Source organism: Copidosoma floridanum, unplaced genomic scaffold (assembly GCF_036245765.1).
Source record: "Copidosoma floridanum isolate Cflo_tuat_1 unplaced genomic scaffold, Cflo_Japanese_pri ptg000001l, whole genome shotgun sequence".
Classification (NCBI taxonomy): Eukaryota; Metazoa; Arthropoda; class Insecta; order Hymenoptera; family Encyrtidae; genus Copidosoma; species Copidosoma floridanum.
The window spans coordinates 6496901-6516588 of record NW_028321878.1 but is presented as its reverse complement, the minus strand read 5'-3'; the positions used below and the strand labels follow the sequence as shown (position 1 = coordinate 6516588).

At 42.9% G+C, this 19688-nt stretch overlaps 1 protein-coding gene across 2 annotated transcripts in view; it reads left to right on the top strand.

Annotated features, from left to right (window-relative positions):
• Positions 1 to 4039: 4039 nt before the first annotated feature.
• Gp150 (leucine-rich repeat domain-containing glycoprotein 150) overlaps positions 4040 to 19688 on the top strand; it is a 39451-nt gene continuing 23802 nt past the window's right edge. For both annotated transcript variants that reach the window (XM_089589507.1, XM_089589496.1), the window contains exon 1: positions 4040 to 4190. The gene's annotated coding sequence lies outside the window, so the exon portion shown is untranslated. The remainder of the gene's footprint in view (positions 4191 to 19688) is intronic.

The following is a 19688-nucleotide window of genomic DNA, read 5'->3' as shown; positions in this document are numbered from 1 at the left end:
CGTTCACACACGTGAGGTACAATAAACTCTCTTTTAGGCAAGGTAAGAAGGAAATTAGTTACCCGAGAAAACCCTGTCTAAGTACACTAAATTGTATTTTTATACTTTATCCAACTCGGGACACCTGACAGCAACATCATGAGCCGATCCAAATGGTATACCGAACATCAGTATGTATACCTGCGTTGAAAATTTTTGTCAACATCCGAGTATTGGTAAAATGAGGAACGTTACCATAGAATTGTATAAATTTCGTGCCTATACACAATAATTATTGGACATATTAAGTTTTACTTGTGTATTTTTATACTTGTGCATTAAATAAGAATAATAATTAATATTATGCACCACCACCACCAGAGCATAAACACAAAGCAGGAGTCATAATACACATGGTGAATAATTATGGTTTTTTGCTGTACACCCTTGTGCATTTATAACCGAGGAAAAATCTGAGCTTGCGTATACATGTATACACATTTATATGTACGTTCAAGCTGGGAAAGACGGTCCTACCTATATAGAAAGCGAGAAATACCGGCTCCAAGGCGGAACCACCTATACCTGTGCCTATATGTATACTCGCAATCCTCGCCTTTTTTTTGCTCCATCCTAGACGAGGTGAGGTATCTTTTACAGACGCGCACGAGCGGACGTCGACGATGGCAAAAAAGGAGCTGCATTCGTAATCGGGCATTTTCACCGCCTCTGCCTGGACGAGAAAATTGAAAACGATGATAGTGTATTTTATATACGCGGCGGGAACCACTGCTGCTGCTCTAATTTACAAATGGATGAACAAAGTCCATTGGGAACTACTTTTTTTCATGTCTGTGTGTTTTTCTTTCGTTCTTCAATGCTCCGAATCACTTTTTTTTTTTTTTGTTTTTTTTTCTTGTTTGATTTCTTTATCTTTACGTTTATGGTGAATTTCTTTCGGTGTACAACTGCTATCGTGTAACGGTAGTGACAGGCGTTGGTTGAATAAACGTTTTCCACCTGTAACACACTTTTTAAACGTTTTATCAACGCTTTGGGTAATTTAAAAAGTACTGGAGTTTCACAATACAGTACAACACTAATATGACGAAAGAATAGACCAGAGAGGATCAACAGAACGCGTCGCATGCTTGTGCTTGATAAATAGTACTGATACAACTTCTTTTGAAGAATAATTACACTTACGAGGTAGAAAATCCGTACTAACAATCGGCGTTGGAATAACGTTTTACGTGTGCCAACAAAAAGACACCAGACGTTGCGGTTACATTCTAAGTTTGACAAACGACGGCGCATGAAAACAATTCACATCTCTTTTTATCCATCCATCTAATGGACTTTCATTTTTTATTACCTCTCAAATTACCATTTCGTTTTTGCAAAAAAAAACATTTTTTTTCCATCCAAGACAACTTGTAATTATATACATGTACGCTCTAGCGGAGATCTTTTTTCCTTTCCGCAATTTATGCACACAGAGAGCTCTCGTGGTGATATCCTCTAGTATACAGGTAACATATACACCAAAATCGCCGTCGTGTGTGCACCTCGTCTTCTGCCAATTCGTTCTTTACTTACGTCTTTTTTTCTTGAGTCAATTTCATAGCCACGACTTTTTTTGCCTCTAATCCATACAACGCACCCGAGAATCCTCGCACGGAATTTTTTGCCTCTACAACGCGTTCACATTTTTTTTGCCACCCACCTAAAGTATCTATGCTCCATCCTATACTAGCGTATGAATGTCCACACATGTTTTTCGATAACCGGCTGTGCGCGTACGAGTATTGGTTTCGCGGGTGCAGATGTGCTCGACGGCGCGGCGTCTTTATCGCCCGGATTGATAACACCTTGTTGTTTTTCGAGCCGAGAGAGCAGGTATACGGAGGAATGGCCTCGTTGATATTTTTCATTGGGCAGTGACGATTTTTCGGATGCTGATTGTTTCATTTGATTGACGTGTGAGGCGATGTATGTAAATTATGTATTGTTGCGTGATGAATACTGCCAAGGATGAAAAAGTAGAGTTATTTTTTCAATTTTCATTCGAGAAACTCAAAGGTAAATTGTTGATCAAAGTATATACTTAGACTATAGGGAAGGAAGAAATTTCAATTTTCATGTTTTTCGTTGTTTATCAGGTCACAGTGAATATTTAAATTGTGTGAGACTAATGAATATTATCCAACTCCAATATCATCATTGACATAATCTAGGCATTATAAAAATGATAAGACGAGTAAGTCTTGCATCATTCCGAGTGAAGTTACTTTCTCGTACAAAAAGATAACATATCAATTTTTTTCTTTTTCTGACTCTGTATGATTTTACGATAAATAGTTATTAAATTTTACGTGAACGTACACATTATTTGAAAATTAATTGATTTGCTATTTATTTTTACAATCGTCACTTAAAAACAAAAGTGTGATCGAATACAGTATACTTAGTTATTAAAAAAGTGTAAGCCATCAAAGAAAGCTGCTTAAATTTTTTTTTTTTTTTTTTTCATTGCAATTAAAAATTTATAAAATTAAAATTTTTTGTAAGGTAATTTTTTACTGTAGCTTCAAATTAATTTTTAAGTTATATAAGTTGCCAAAGAGCATAAGAAAATTGTTAAAGATCGATGTCAGAAGTTGTAGAGAACTTACTTACCATGTACTGATAGATCCAATACCAGATGATGCTAAGAGTACTGTATAAGGTATCTTCACTGACAACAGCTAGTTATTAATTGCATGTATCAACTGTTAAAACACTAGGAATTATTGTTATTTAACTTTTTACAATTTTTGTTTGATAAATGTGTATCGTGCCTCAAGCTTACGAGTGATTGATGAAGTGGTTTACACTTATTAAGAAAAATTTTGCGAGTAACAAATATTCATATTTTACCATTGATTTATTTATTTATCTTATCCACGATAACAAAAAAAAAAGCATTTTTAATACATATTGCAAAATTACTTGATACAACGTTTGGATATTGTAAAAATACTCGAGCCCAAAATATGGACAATCGTTTGAAAAGAGCTCAATTAATTGTGTTACTGCATCAAGAATCAAAATTCAAAATCACATAATCAATCATCCAATTGTTGTTATCTCCTTGCATCGTGCAAATTAATCACGTACGATTAATAATTTATAGTCCTCAGACTTGCAAGTCTAATCATTATTCAATTTACGTTGCACCGCATCTTGTCGCATCGAACTTTCGAGTGCTGAGAGAAAAAAAAAAAAGTTGCGATAAATTAGTAAAAACGCCGTCGAGGTCAAATAGAATTATTTACGTAAGAAAAAACCCACGACAAACTCACAGAGTCTCCTTACATAATTAAACGCACAGCGTACACCTTGCACATATGAAACAAGTGGTCGAGCGTTTATAATGCTGCACGACAGAAAATTCACGCGACATTTGAACGGAGCAATTAACAGTTTTCCACGACGAATTATCGCAAGGTTGATCACTCTTTAATAATAAATAGAAAGCAGTTTACCAACAAAGAAAAAAAATTCATAGCGATAAGTGGTCTTCCTGGAAATTATTGCACCACCTACTCCATCACCGCGTATAGATACGTGAATAATCTACTCGAGGTAAATGGTATAAAACAACCCGACGATCTCGATCGAGGCGGCCGATTCCTCCCACCTCCCTTCGCGAGTTGTGTACGTGTATAAAACGCCCATACACACGCACGAATCCAACGTTTGATATATCCAGTGGTGGTATATATATAATGTATGAATGCCCGTTCGGACCCCGCGGGGTAGAATCACCCCACTCCTTGTAGGCCCCCGATCGAGCGGCTCTCGCGTCGCGCGCGTGTGTGCGTACAGTACACGATGTAGGTAGGTAACAACGCGCGCTCCGAAATCCACGGCAGTAAGCTCTGCTCTCGTAAGACACGCGCACGAGCGCGTTACCGTTTCTCCAAGTTTTGCGCACAATTGTTTTGTGTATCCGGTTTTTTTTTTTTTTTTTTTTTTTTTTCAATCAACCCCATCGCGCGTGTGTACCTGCTCGCAGTGTTGAAAAAAAAGAGGCATTGCGTTGACACAAATATTACAAGTATACACGCGCAGTTGGAGGAAAAGGAGCTGCTCAGAGAGAGAGAGAGAGGCAGGAATCGGCGCCGCAGGAGCGAGAGATCGGGGAATCGAGGCGCGCCTCCTTTCAGGTGAGTCTCTCTTTCTCTTTCTCCCTTGAGGCGGGCTAGCCAACAAAGAGAGCGGAGCCAGCCGACTCTCGCTTGCGTGTGAGTTTGAGCCGAGTGTAGTCCTTCAACCTACATACGCGTTGTACGCGCGAGGAGGTATATATTAATTATGATAAATCGCGTGTGTATATACACATGTGCGCCCAAGTGTGGGATCGGCGTACTTACCGATGTCGACGCTGGTGCGGCCGTGGCGTTGAAGTTTCGATTAGCCGAGAATTTTTGAGGAGCCACGGGCACGTCGGTGTGCGCCTATACAGTCGCTTTTTTCCTGCTCGAGCTATCAGATTTTATCTTATCAGTACATTGTATGCGAGTTTGTGTGTTGAGCTCCACGGCGCGGGTACATGGGTGTGCGTGATCGTTTGCCAACTTTATCTATCGCTCCGCTGCGGCATAAATTCTCGCGTCGGAGATCTTTTTCATATTTATTTTACGTGACGAGATTATTTGCTCGGCGCGACGCGGTATCATAGATACCGTATATACCACGACTCGTTTGTGCGCAAAAGGTAGCAAAAGCCCGTTGTGCAAAGAATGTGGATATGCGTGAGCGTATAGGTATATAGGTGATGTAGGTACCGATTTTTCGTATCAAGAGATTAAAGTGATCGTGAATTGTTGGCGTAAGGATCGTTTGGAACAAACATCTATGCGTTTTTTATAAGCGGATTAAACATGAAATCGGTATGAACTTTTGTAAAAATCGGCATTGTGTAACAATGAAAAAAAAAAAAAAAATTAATATATCACGAGAAAACTATAGCTAAAGCAAAGCTGTCTACTCAGCTGTCGAAGGCACGTCTGGAATTTACCAGAAGTAGGATCGGTATCAAAAACGCAGACACGATATATTTTTATTCTGCTTGCGTTTGTGGGATTCGATAAAAGCTTGGTCATCACTTTTTCTAGAGCCCAGTGAACTTTTTTTTCTTCCTCAACCGATCTTTCAACGTAAAACATTCCTGAAAACTGCAATCCTTGAGCAAAATAATACGAAAAAGGAAAGAAAAATGACTGCCTCGCGAAAAAAAAAAAAAAAAAAAAAAAAGCATCGAGGACGACGATCGGAGGTGCGCGTCAATGTTTACCCAGATCGAGGCTCCTATGTAAATCAAAGAGCTTTTTTTTCCTCACTTATGGCAGAGGGAGGAGGAAGTTTACGGGGGTCCCAGATAGATAAGGCAAATTAAGGCTGAGCCGACGCGCTTCTTCGCTTAACAGCGCATTACATTGCACGCGCTATAAGAGTATGCACGGAAACCAGGAGAGAGAGAGAGAGAGAGCATGACTGTAAATATTTAAGTGGAGTAATCACCCTCCGCGCGATCATGCATTTATGCATGTATGTACCTCGAGGAGGAGGAGGTACCCTCTCGCACATACAAGCACACCTGGGCACGGCCCGGCTTATCGTTGTAAAGAGGTCCCGCGGACCGTTAATCGGCTACAGCACCGTATACACAGCAAGACGAAATATGGCTACCGATCTTCACCTCCTCTCTTTCACTCGATTTCTTGCTTGTATATATATATATATATTTACTATTACCTTCTCAGAATCCGAGTGTACATCCAAGTCGATCCCAGCCGGACGATGTTACGTGTATATTATATATACACACTGCGCGCTGTGTGCTCCGTTATATTGCATATATATATATAGGAATATAAGATGCCCCCTCGACATGTGGCACGTATCTGTATGAATGTGTTTCTTGTGTTCCTCTCCCACCCCCTGTATATACATACATGCTCCGGAAAGACGAGAAAGAGATACGAGATTCAATGTATCGTGAATTTATTATATGCGGGCAGCTCCTCGGGGCGCGATTGTTTCCTGCATTTTTGGCGATAATAAAAGCCCCTGCGTGCCCTGCACTTCTCCTTCTCCTTCTTTCGCATCATCCTGGTTTTATTTTTCTTTGTTCGGTGTATGGAAACGTTGTTGCACGAATCGCACAAGTCGGTTTACTCGTTTGTTCATGACGTGGCTGGCAATAAGCTTTTTATTGTATGAAAAAAAAAAAAAAAAAACTTGCACACGTTAGTCAAAACACCTCCGGACAGGAGCATTTTTTCCTGTACTATATATTCAAATGAAGCACGTGTGCAATCGGGATTATAAAAAAAAAAAAAAATACAACATAATCAGTAATGTTGTGGAGCTTGGGTGATAAGTTTCCTTGTTAATTTATCTCACGGCGCCCAAGGTAAGTACTCATAGCGACGCAAAAAACGAAATCTTGAATGGCGCAGCTATATTTAGAGACGCGTTTGAAAATTCAAAAAAAAAAAAAAAACACGACTTCTCGAAGAGAGCACGGCATTGCTGTAAGTATACACACAGCTGTTGTTACAAAAAGCGACAGTAGCAGCGGTAGGTGGTGTACTTATTATCCAAATATATATACTCATACGTACTACGAGAGAGAAAAATACAAAAAGCAACGACTCATTCTTATATTTCTTCCTCGGCTCGTATACTACTAACGTATCGAGACTCACGCGCGCGCATTATAATGGCCTGCGGGTTTGCTCGCGAGACGTTCCGGACCTGAGGTATACAACGCGCTGTCGTCCCTGTATGTGATGTATGTATACGGCCACATTGAATCCAAACCGTGTATATATACGTACGAAATTGGGAACGGGGACGCGAGGCGAAAGCGCCGGAGGAAACTTTCTTTCTCTCCTTCGTTTTTTCCTCGATCCTCCTCCTCCTCCTCCTCTTGAATCTCAACTGTTACTGTGCTTGTATATCGTACGAGCTCGTGTGTGGGTGCAGTAAGTATGCATCGGACGCGTCCATTGGGGCATTACCTGCGGATGAGAGACAGTGAGAAAGGTTGCTCTTGTGGGTAATTTATGATTGTGCTCCCTCTCTCTCTCCCCTTCGTACATGTACTTGGGCTTATTATTATTATTACTGCTGATTTTCATTTGATAGGTTTCACGTATACCCTTTTTCTTCTGACGTTACGGGATTGTTTTGGAAGCCACGGTTGTTGTCTTTTCATTTTTTTTCCCATTATAATAGCCTTTTCAGGGTGTGGAATTTTTTTTCCATGCTGTAGACTCCATTAAAAAGTTGGGATTGAGGGTGATTAATCATCACGAGACTTGAATTAATGATGCATCTTGACGGTCATTTAAAAAAAAAACAAACGTCATCGTTATCACGTTCGCGTAAAAACTCGTGTCAACGGGGAGCGAAACTTTCTTATGTTTAATCAGTATAAGCATTACGTTATTTAAAACTATTATTGTATCTATTGTATCTATTGCTTAAATACCGATCATTAGTAATCATAAATACCTATTATTATCGTCTAAGTAATGTTATCAATGTTTGACCGGTTTCTTGACAATTTCGTTGTTTGATAATTACAAAAATTTCGATTCGGATAAGATAACATTCTCAACTAAACATTCAAAAAAAGCTTACTAGTGAGACTCGATATATTATGCTGGGATTAGAGATTATGGCTGATTTTTAAGCTTGAGTTTACCTAAATAATTATTTTTAAAAATCAACCAAATGAGAACAAATTCGATCCTTGTAACTTATACTCACCTACGTGGGAAAGCTCTCTTTTTTACATTGTTGATCTTCAATTAGCCTCTGGTGGAGTAAAGTATAGTCAGAAATAAACTATTTTTTCAAACATTCGAAATATTTATATCTGAAAATCCATGACAAGTTCAAAACGAGAATAAATATTAAATATTTACACGGTATCACTTGAAAGTGGTATTTTCCGATCTACCCATTATTGTTTGACGTAATTCACTTTCCGAGCTGTCAGAAAGAGACCTCTGTGTCATTGTTTCTGCACAACCGCAGTCCAAACAGTAGAGGAAAAAAGTCCTCATTGAAAAATGTGTTTCACAAAACAATTTTTTTAAGCCTTGAAATAGCCGATCTCGTCGAGATGTACAAGCACGCGATACTCCTTGGGTCCTCTCGACCCAGCACCGAAAAAATGCCCGATAACGGCCGAGACAGTAATTTAAGCCCATAAAAATAAATCAAGAGGCCCCCAGTGAGAAAGAAAGAGAAGCCAAACGAAGGGGAACGCGGAATAACGGTTGTCCCTCCGCACCCAGCAAAAGATTGAGAAAAAAAAAAAAGACTGTACGACACGTTCGTGCGGATTCGAGGAGAGTGTATACTCACCGAGCTTTTACATAAATTACAAGCGGACCTTTACAAAAGTAAAGCGCTAGAGACGACAGTCGTTTGGCCGATGGCTTTGAAGGCACCGCGAAACACTAATGTATGCCCGTCGCTAAAACTATTACGAACCTCCATCGTGACAAACCCATACACACACAACAACAAAAAAGAAGAAGACTCCAACCTCGCGATGTCTCTAATGACGATTAAATTGTCACCCAATACAAATGCACCGGTAGATCTTCAAGGTCCCTCGAGGTCTGTTGTATATACACATACAACGTATAGCAGCTGTGTACCAATAAAGAGACGCTCCGTTGGAGTTAATAGACTTACATACCTCTCCAGTCTTTATCCTTTTCTTTTCACTTGAAACAACCACTTTTTTGTGGATGTCCACTCCTCACGTTTAACCATGGGACAATATTCTTTTTTTTTTTTTTTTTTTTTTTTAATAAAGACGACCAGCGCTAACGCACCGTAAGTACCTGCGGGATGAGGCAAAGCGATCTCAGCTCGAGCGCATGAAATTTTCATACTTACTCACCGCGCACTCCGTATACACGCATATATAGACGTGCGATGCACGCGAGCAAAGAGAGTGACGCCCTTTGAAGCTGCTGGTACACGTATATATACAAGCCCGTCCTTTGGCGCGTCGTCTCCGCGATAACGCCGCCACCGAGTGTGTTTACGCGGAGAGTTGCTTTCTTTTTTTTAAGTAAGTAGCTTTCCAACGAGCTGAGAAATTTTTGTTTGTCTCCCCTGCCGTTCCTCTTTAGCGTGTCTCAGCTGTGCAATGTACATTTTTTCAGCAAAAAGGAGACGCTCCCCCGTGCACACGCTCTGAGTGACTCGAAAAGACGCGAGATCTCAAAAGAGGATCACGAGTTCATTTTAATTCAACGTCTCCTTTTTCTGCCCTGTAGCCTCGCTACTGATTCGTGTGTGGTTTTTACAATCACCATTAGGCGAACCAAAAACTCTCCAAGCGTATATTATACTCTACAATCCCAGTGAATGAATTATTGCGCGCAGATGAGACAGAGGACACGCGAATTAATTGTGTACCCGTGCGTTTTGGTAAGAGGTGCGCTTCGATCGATTTCAATCGTCTATCGATAAGAACTTTCGCAATAACAACGCGTTCACTATGTGTGTGTGTGTGTGTACCTTCGAGCGAGTCCCAGTCCGTCTTATCTTATCGTCCGATAACAACAACAACAACAACCAAACCTGTGTGTATATTTTGTGCGTCACGCTCTTATCTCCTTTTTCTTTAACGTAAAATATTTTATACGACACGAATTAATGGATCAATGATTTCGGTCATCTCTAATTAAACACAAGTTGAAAAAAAACTAAATAAATTGTATTGTCTAAATATACAGTAAAAAAAAGGCTCTCGAAATGGCAAAAATCGCGTTTAATCGCAAAAATCTTTACAGTCGCTCCACTCGTGTATAGGTTATACGTGCTCTAGCCGAGAAATTTTCCGCTCTCGGTCTCCAACTTCCTAGCGATGATAAACTCGCTTTGCGCTGCTCATGTGCGTTTTAACGACACTCGAAATGCGAACGAGCCAAGAAAATATAGGCTTTTCAAGGTGCGTGCATGTGACGCTTGGGCTGCACCACTGCATGGTAGGTACATATGTGTACGGCAGCAGGTGAGACAGCGCATTATTATGTATAGTAGGCATCGGGCGTGGAGCAACAGCAGCTCGAGCAAACACATAAATATTAATGACGAGAGAGCCACGCACACGCGCGGATGTGTCTCTCAAATGCTCGATGCACAGCGGCGACGAGATCGGGAATCTCGGATGGAGGCTTTTCGATATGCTCTCGCCTGTCTGTATATATACATACATATAGGGTTGATGGAAAACGGATGCCGATTCTTTCTTTTCCCTTTTTCGAATCGATTCTCGCGTGCAGTCGGGCCGCGGAAAATCTTCGATCGAGCACTCGTTTCTTCCAACTGTATGGCCTTCGTCGAGGTTCGTACACCAATGTGCCACGTATATACATGCAATGCTGCATCCGATATCAATTTGCGTCCAGTCCAGTGGCGATATATACCGCGGAACTCCTGTACACTTGCTTGCTTGAAAATCGATATCTCGAAACTGACAGAAAATACTTGAGGTCGCAGTTTACGTGTATATGAGGCTTGCGTAAGCCAAACGAGACATTATTGAAGCTTTTATACTTTGCGATCGGTCTTTGTTATTTTACCGATCTCTTGTAGGTACCTACATCGGTAAAACAGAAGTTTGGTATTTTTCGATCCCATTGACTGGCACAAATATTATATTTTTCGAGCCATAGATAGCCGTATATTTGTATAGATACGAGGCACGTCTACATATCTACTTGAGAATTCAAATTTGAGTGGCCTACTTTGGCGGATAATCAAATCTAGCCATCGCGGATGTTCTGTCGGGGCCTTTGTGTGTGTGTACGGTTGAGCTCGAAATATCGATCTTTCAGCGCTGATGGAGTATTTTGGTTTCCTGATTATCATTTCTCGTGCTCGGAGGCTTCATATAGACAGGTACATCATTTTTTTCGGGTGACGTTAACGATTCCACCCGCCTGACTCACTTCGTCATACCACGCGCATTGTTTTCCAACCGATCGACTTGTTTACCTCGAGCTCAACGAGAAAAAAAAAAAAAAAAAACTAAAAAAGGGTGCTACGATTATCATGAATTTTGACATCTCATTCAAGTTTATGAATGTACTCTATATACGCAGTATCATAAGTTATGGCGAGTAAAAATTTTTTCTTCAAAGCGTGCATCATTTTACGTATACGTGAAATAAAGTACAAAAGATCGATCTCACCTGCAAACCAAAAAAAAAAAAAAAAAAAAATAAGAGGGAGCCCGAATCCCAAATCCTCATAAATAATACGAACAAAGGAGGGGCTGCTCCCCCGAAAGAAACACCACCGATCTCGCTCACCGGAGAATATACTTACTCGCGTTCTCGCGAGGCTTCGACAAATTGTAGATTATTCGAGTGCCTCGATAAGGCAACTCTCGGGGATTCTCTTACCCTACCCCCCGCGTGAATAATATCCCACGCGCGAGCGCAAATGCAATTCGAAATCTCGCGGCGTGTAATGCCTACTCGCTGTGGTATGAATAAATGTGCAGTTTACGCGTGTACTGCAGGGAGGGGGGCTTAGCCCCAAGCGCGTCTACCTGTGTATATATACATATACACTCGAGAGATAGAAAGTCGAGATGCACGCTCTACCGTGTACACTGTACATAGCGTACACGTGCACACACGTACATGAAAGCGTGCAATGGCTCATCGTGAAAAATCAAGGGCCCCGTCGGATACTCCTCCTCCACCTCCTTCGTTATATTCCGTTCTGTTCGCGAACAATGCAACTCGTGTAAGTACCTGGATCCCCACACCACCTCCGACCCCCTTGGGTCCGGCTCGAATATGGATAATCCATGAAATGCTGAACAACAACGGCAAATACACTTTTCGGGGGCTTTTTGTCCGTAACAACTCGCGGTTTCCATTATCCGTACAGCCGTGCGACACTCGTATCCTGGATGATAATGCGCGACACGGACACACACATATATACGTGCATGCTTGCCTGTGGAGTTTTGTTGTATACCTACGACTATTGTAGGCCAACGGGAGTATAGAATAAACAGAGTTGTACAGACGTATACGGCATCTTAATTCCATTGCTCGATGAACCATCACCGAGAAACAAACGAAACAGCCATCAGGATAATCCCGGCATTACCCAACGCGGCCAGTAAATCTTGGCCATTTATATACGTTAACGCTTTTAATGGGTGTGCCATTACGGTGTATAGGCAAGAGGAAACGCGTCCGTATCGATCCTAAAGTCGCAGACCGCGCGTCGGGCCCCTCGAAAGGCAATTCGTTGCCATAATAATCCCATCCGGCGAGACGGAAGCTCTTGTTGTGTCTCTCTTTGCCCGTTGTGCCGATCTTTCCGTGGAAAATGGCACCGGCAGCTGTGCTCCCCGGCGAGGCAGAGCGCGGGTGGCCCCTGGCGTCTCTATCTTCGCGGAAAAGTGCGGTGTGAAATGATGATTCGGGACCCAAGGCTGGAATAATAGAGAACATTCTGCGAGTCAGGGTCCCTCTCTCTCTCTTTTCACGCCTGCTCTTCTGGTTATACACGGTGTTGACCTTTCTTTAAAAAAAAAAAAACAACACACGAGACGAGCCAGGGATGGTGGAAAAACATTTGAAAAGCCCGGATCCCGCCTAGTATGTATAGTAAACAGTACCACCTGTACGCACAAATTACACCACATGGTTCGGCTCTACAGTGAGAAATACCTAAAAACCTTTCCTCTCCTCGTGAGTCTGGAATAACCGATGGAAATCTCGTGCCCCGCATACAGTCACCACTGGAATTTCAGAGCGTCACCGATGACCAAAGAGGGGGAGGAAGAAAAAAAATGTTACAGCGCGCAGCAAAAAGACAGAGAAATAAGACAGAGGGAGGGGGGACGCGCAAAAAGGGGCACCATGGCGTTTGACTCCAGTTGTGACAAGGCTGGTAATTTACAAGGGAGGGACGTCCCGAGGAGAAAAATCGGCGCGCTTCTCCTCGCGCGTGTATGTACACGTACACACGCAGTCATCTCGTACAACCCCGTAGCTCGAGCGGGCCGGCTTCAAAAGGGACACGGGACAGCCCTTTGCAAACCGCAGCCGAGCGAAACTAGCCAAACCCACGAACGCGGTGTATTATGTATGGACCGCCCGTTGCTCTTGGAGCGCCCGTGGCGCGCGTCCTCCCTGTATACCCTCGGTCACCTCTTTGAGGGTCTTCCGGTCGCACTTGCGTCGTACGCAACTTTTCGGCCGCCTGCAAGTATTCACAACTATTTTATACCTCGTTAACGAACCAATAACCCCATACGGACACCATAACTGTGTCCGCGTGGATTTCACTGCTCCTCGGGAATGGCTCGCGCGTGGACGAGAATCCCGAGAGCTTTCCCCGCTTGCGCTCTTTCACCGGTAAAAAACACAACACGAACCGGGGAGCAAAGAAGAAAAAAGTCTGCCAGTATACAAGTATACGGGGGAAACTCTCGTGCGCTCGTCCTTTTTTTTTGCGCCACACGCGAATATCGTCCCCTTCATCCCTTATACGTGTATGTACATATACTTGTACTCCATACCGTGGAGAGAGAGAGAACTTCCTCTCCTGCAGGCCAAGGGGAACTATAGGTTCAACCTAAGCGCGCGGACCCTTTGGCCGGTGCACATATAATATATATACACGAGGTACAAGTGCGGCGCAAGAAGATACATTTTTTCCTCCCCACTCGTCCCGAGAGCTATATATAGGCTCGCTCGGTCTTCGATGTCGGCACCTACATCGTTGTTTTTTTTTTCTACTTGATACACCCTCCCCTTTTCTTTTCCTTCCTTCAAGCGTTCGGTGGCCTCTTGCGATCCGAAGGTGTACTTGGAGCTTTACTGTGGGGTAAGGGGTTCGTTGCACGTAGGTTGTACAGATTTTCGCCAGAGATTGCGGGAAATCAAGGCATCCTTTCGCTGGACTCCAATTGCAACTCGTAGTATGGACGTCACGAGGAATGCCACATCGAAGATTAAAATAAAAAAATTAATAATAGCACTCACGATGCAACCCTGCACAAGGTATCTCTAGGCGTTCTCAGGCTGTGATGGATGGGTGTACCGTAGAAAGGAAAAAAAAAGCAATAAACCCGGGAGTAGCTGTCACCGAGGAAATTTGTCGCACACCCCATTACCACGTCATCCTTGGGTTTCTTCCCCGATACGAGAAGGAGCCACGCGCAGACTCGGATTTCCATACGTCCGGGGCAGCTTTTAAACGACAGGGCTATATAACCCACTCTGAGTGGAAGATGTGGTGTCACAAAAAAGGCTGCAGCATAGGGAAGGACAGGGGGCCAAGTGTATACAGGCAATGCACTTGAAGAGTCAAAGTATCTCTCTATTTCTCTTCCCTATGCATATTATCCTTGAAAGAACGAACGGAGCGAGGTGTGTGTGTGTGTATACCATCGGGTGTACGGCAACACGCTCTCGCTGCGTGACGAATGCCGAGGCCATCCGGATTTTTCTCGCAGGGGCGCGCGAGAGTTTTACGAGTTGGGAGGCAATGAAAGAAAAGCGAGGAGGAAAACGAGAATGAAGAAAAAACAACAACGAAGGGAATCTCATGCTATTGAGTCACAGCATGCGGGCTTATACCTACGTGAAGTTTTTTTTTTTTTTTTTTTTTTTCGGAATTTCGCGTGGATTTTTCTTCTTGGCTGTCCAGTGCTCTGTTGGGCCAACAGGTTACCAGATCCGGTGTTTATTGTCCAGAAACTCCGCCGGTGGTTCTCTTGTGCTTTCAAGGTGCTTTTGCTCGCATGTATATACATTTGCTCCCTTTTCTCCTCCCCCCCCCCCTTTGTCATTGTTGTTGTTGCTGTTTTGACAGTGCCGTTCTTCGGAAATCCTGACTGATTGATCTTATCTCGCTTTTTCTTTGGTCCAAGATGGTCGGACCCTGTCTTCCCGATGCCAGATAAAAACACCGTTCGTTGCACCTCTTAAATCTCCTGTACGAGAGTCAATCGTCAGCCGAAAAATATTTTAAATGCCCCCCTTCCACCCATACTTGCACCGATAAAACACGCGCACGGACGAGCTGTTCCCTTTTTTTTCCTGGAAAGTCAAAATATCCCAATGTCCTGATTTCGCTCGAGATTGTACTAATACACCCCCAAACACCGTATATTCGCATTAGATGTACGTACTTAATACAAAAAGAAACAAACAACAGCCTAATAACATCACTAGGTATATTATATGGCGCAGTACTCGCCTGTACATAATACATTAGAGTAAAGCACTACACGCGTAGTCGGGGGGTATAACAGATTACGAGAGAGCCACGTCAGAGCGATGAGCAACATTATACGGCCGCGAAGAGAAAAAAAAAAAAAAAAACAGGATCGGAGCGTTCATTTTACAAGCACTGCATATACACACAACGTCGAGCTAATTGATCAATTAAACCGGGAGATGAAAAAATAGCTCATCGGAGGCGATACGCAGGCCACCTTGCGTCGTGATACGTACGTATATATTATATTAGATATATGTACATGCAGCATCATTACCATCGTTCGTTGGCACTTGCGTCGTTTTTATGTACCTACATGTATACGTACATTAGCCATAAAACTCGGGAGATCTATTGCGTTGATGAAAAATTCCGCTAGTAATTTTCCGTACTCTTTCAACCCCTCACGTGTCAGTCGTCCGTACATTATGCGCATACGCGTTTGCTTGGCTTTTACTTGTATCTCCTCTTGTATATACAATATATAATATGATGGTACATCATTTTGTTTCCACAAGGAGGTGTCGCATTATTACAAGACGGCAGCACATCACACTCGTGCTGTATTACTCCACCATATGTATATACAAGTCATTTTTTTTCTCCTTAATTCTTCTCTCGTGGGGTGTGTACCTCTAGCACGCAACAACCGGACCCTCCTTTGTCATCCGCGCTCCCGACACGGAAACCATATGTTACCTCTTTACGTCCATATCCTTCGGGGCACTCTTTCTCGAACGCAAAGTTCAATTCAGAACAATGGAAACACAATAGTATATAATATATACGTGTGGCTCCCGAGATGTGGTAAAAGAGCGTTTAGTTGAACGCAAATCAACGAGTGTTTCTGTGTTACTATGTATAGTATATACGTATACTCGCGAGGAGCCATTACCTCGTTATAACTTCCGGGGCATTGTGCCGCGAGCGAGAAATAAATATGGAGCTCCATTTAGTTATTCCGGAAACCCAATCCGGTCACAGTTCAACAAGAGCGAATATCAGTCGTTGCATGAACACCCTCTCTCATGTTATATGTGTTGTATACTTATGTTAGAATTTATATATTGTTAATATTTGTAAATGTATGTATTATTTTTTTCATTGCCATTGCCTTGGCATTAATAAATTGTTTTCATCATCATCTCTTTTGTAAAAACGCACGTTCGTACTATACACGTTGTTCTTCCACACATGGTGCGTAAAAATCCCCTTTCCTCTCTTGATTGCTCATTTCCTATATATTATGTCGTGTGTTACAAGCACAGGTGCATAGGCCCAATTGTAATAAGGAGGAAAAAGAGAACCAAGTCTCGCGCGTCTGCCAAATGAGTTTCTACTTCGACCTGTCGCTTCGCCTGCATCCGCAGCAAACACGGTAGGAAGAGGGAAAAAAAAAAAAAAAGCTAGGCGGAGAAAAAAATACCCTACCCTTGGAGCGAGCCAATGTGTATACTTATATACGCATAGGTATACGGCATCGGTTTATAACGAGTCGGGATAACCGTTCATTAATATACTGCTTCTCTGCTTCTCGGGTCTTTTCTCGCGTAAGTACGGGCACACGAAGAGGAAGCACTCGAGGAGAAAAGCCGCTTCCAAGGGATAAAAAGAAGTATAGGTGCACTAGTATAATATGTATACCCACACACGTGAGGAGGAAAAACGAGGCGACATCCGATATTATCGCTCGCGGCGCGAAATCGATTTTCAATATGACTTATTACCCGCGACAGTATGGGCAGCGCGGCGCATCGGTGAATGACAAAAAAAAAACAAAAACCATATACCTATACGGAGGGTGTATGTATATGTATTATAATAAAAGGCACACAATATTGCCCGCGTGGGTATATATACACGTACACGTGTATAGGTATATACATGGAGAACGACTCGTTTTACCGTGTTGCACTTTTCTCTCTCCTCCTTCCCGCGATCGTCTATCGGGTTTCATTCAGCCGCGCCACCGACGACGACGGCTACTCCTGCCCCGCTATATATGCTGCACACACACACACGGCTTTTATCTCCCTTATTTCTCTCTCGTATACACACCCCGTTTCCGATCATCGTTTGCTCCTATACTGCTTTACGTATGGGCGACAGCAACGAGGAGAATCGGAGAGAGAGCTGTGCCATATGGCGCGCCCGAACGGCAACACCAGTCAAGAGAGATGACGGGAGTAAGTAGGCGGTAGCTACGAGAACTTATACTTGCGCAGGTACAATATATTATGTTCCGTGGAGGGGGTGCTAAAGTTTCCACAATTACGATGAGAAATGGTAATGATCGATACACGCGTGTACAGGATCGGTTAGTGGGTGTCGTGGAAGCAAAACCGATTGCCGATATGTATGTTTTCAATACCCGTGACCGTTGAACACGGGAAATTATTGCTCGTGGGATTGGTATTTTATCTCAATAGCCGTGAGGATATTTTTTCGGGACTCGCGAGGTAGCGCCGAGAAATTTGTGTCAAGTATATTGGCTCGCGATCCCTCAGCCTGTGAAGCAACGCACTCGGTCGATCGAATTTCGAGAGACGGTACAAGTATCTCCTCGTTTTCTTTGGTAATGTTTGCTCGAAACTTTGCTTCGAGAGGCAAACAAATATACTTGCGCATGAAAAAAATCCACGCGTTGCTAATTAAATTACGTTATTGTAGCTGTAAGTATAGGTACTCTTCAAATACACCCACGTTGTATCTTAATATCTCCAATACTTACGGTTGCAATGAACCCCGGACTGAAAAATCCCTTCGTTTGACCGATAATGCATCACCGAGACAGTATACGATTGATAAATGAGAAAAAGAAAAAAAGAGAAAAAAAGGCATCGAGTTCTCGAGTCCCCTAAAATTAACCTCCTTGGGATTAATATAGCTTGGGTACACGTAAACGTAATTGATGGAGAGCAACCAGAAACCTATTTTTTTTTTTTTTCCTAATCCCACCTCTTCCTCCGTCTGGCACGTATGTTTTAAAGAAATCTGTAACAAACGGCGGGGGGAAAGAAAAAAAAAAAGTAAGAATAAAAATACCACCGACACTCCTATTCTCGCACGCATACATTTATACAGAGGCAAATGAACCAAAAGTCTCGCGTGCACAGTGTAACCATAATAAGCAAGTGTAGACGTTTACTTCTGTAGAGTATATAGGTATACCTATACTTATACATAACGTTATATACATATACAGTATACATTAGGAAGAAAGAAAAAAAAAGTCTAAACGCGACTAATCGTGTGTTATACATGTATACGTATGCTGGGAGAGCAGTTTTTAGCCAGCGTCATGGTTCCTTTTTACTCTCTCTGGCTCATATAGGTATACGTCACATTCTCCGTTCTCCCGCATCCCCCAAACTTCCCCCGGTTTTCGGGGAACAACTGGAGAGAGAGAGAGAGAGGGAATGCGGTGTACAGTGTATACATATACAATGAAAACGAGTCTCTCCAGCATCCACGAGACGGGAGTGGAATTCTATTCTCGTACCGGGTGATGTGTGCTCCCTTTTGAAACCCCCACACGTGTGTATTTTTCGGGCCCTTCTCGGGAGGAAAGGGAAGGGGGGTGATTGTTCGATAAATAGGTTCCTTTGGGATACTCGGGCGCGGGCTCCGCCACCGGATTCCCCGATTTGGCTCGAAAAATATTTATCAGGAGCTTTTTCGGCATCGATTGTCGCTACCTACTATTATACACGCGGAATGTACATCATACGCTCCTCATTTTTTCTCTGCATCGCGAGGACGTTTTTTTTTCCCTCTTCTTCCTCCAAATTTCGAGTGGCAGAAAAAAAACATACCCAACGGACGGAGGAGCTCCCGTCGATTAACGATTTCGAGGAAGCAGATGTATATATACATATCTGCGACGAGGGGGGCCTGGATTGATTTGTTTGCCTCGGCGATCCGCTAATGGTTGTTCATTCGGGTATAATATTAGTAAGATGTCCACTAAGCGAAGTGGCCGGTCGAAAAGTATACACAAACCGATAATTGTCAAGGAAGTCACCGACAAACCCGTACGTACGCGTCTATGGGCCCACGGGCGTGTTTTTCAATTTTAAGCTCTTCCTACCACATGTACCATATATAATACCGAAAGGCAATAAATTGTCTTGGGATCGTCGCGTGTGTCGTCAGCAATTGGCGGCTGAAAAACATTTTTGCCCAAAACAAGCGCGCGTTCTTTCTCGTCTCTGATTCATCAAAAACTTCGGAGAGAATCTGCGTTTGATACGACTAATCGAAGTCACGGAAAATTTCACACGGCCGATCGGTGGAGGGATCCATAATCGCACCATCGCTCCTCGAGAGCCGCCCCAAGGCCAACGCGCGTACATATACATCGC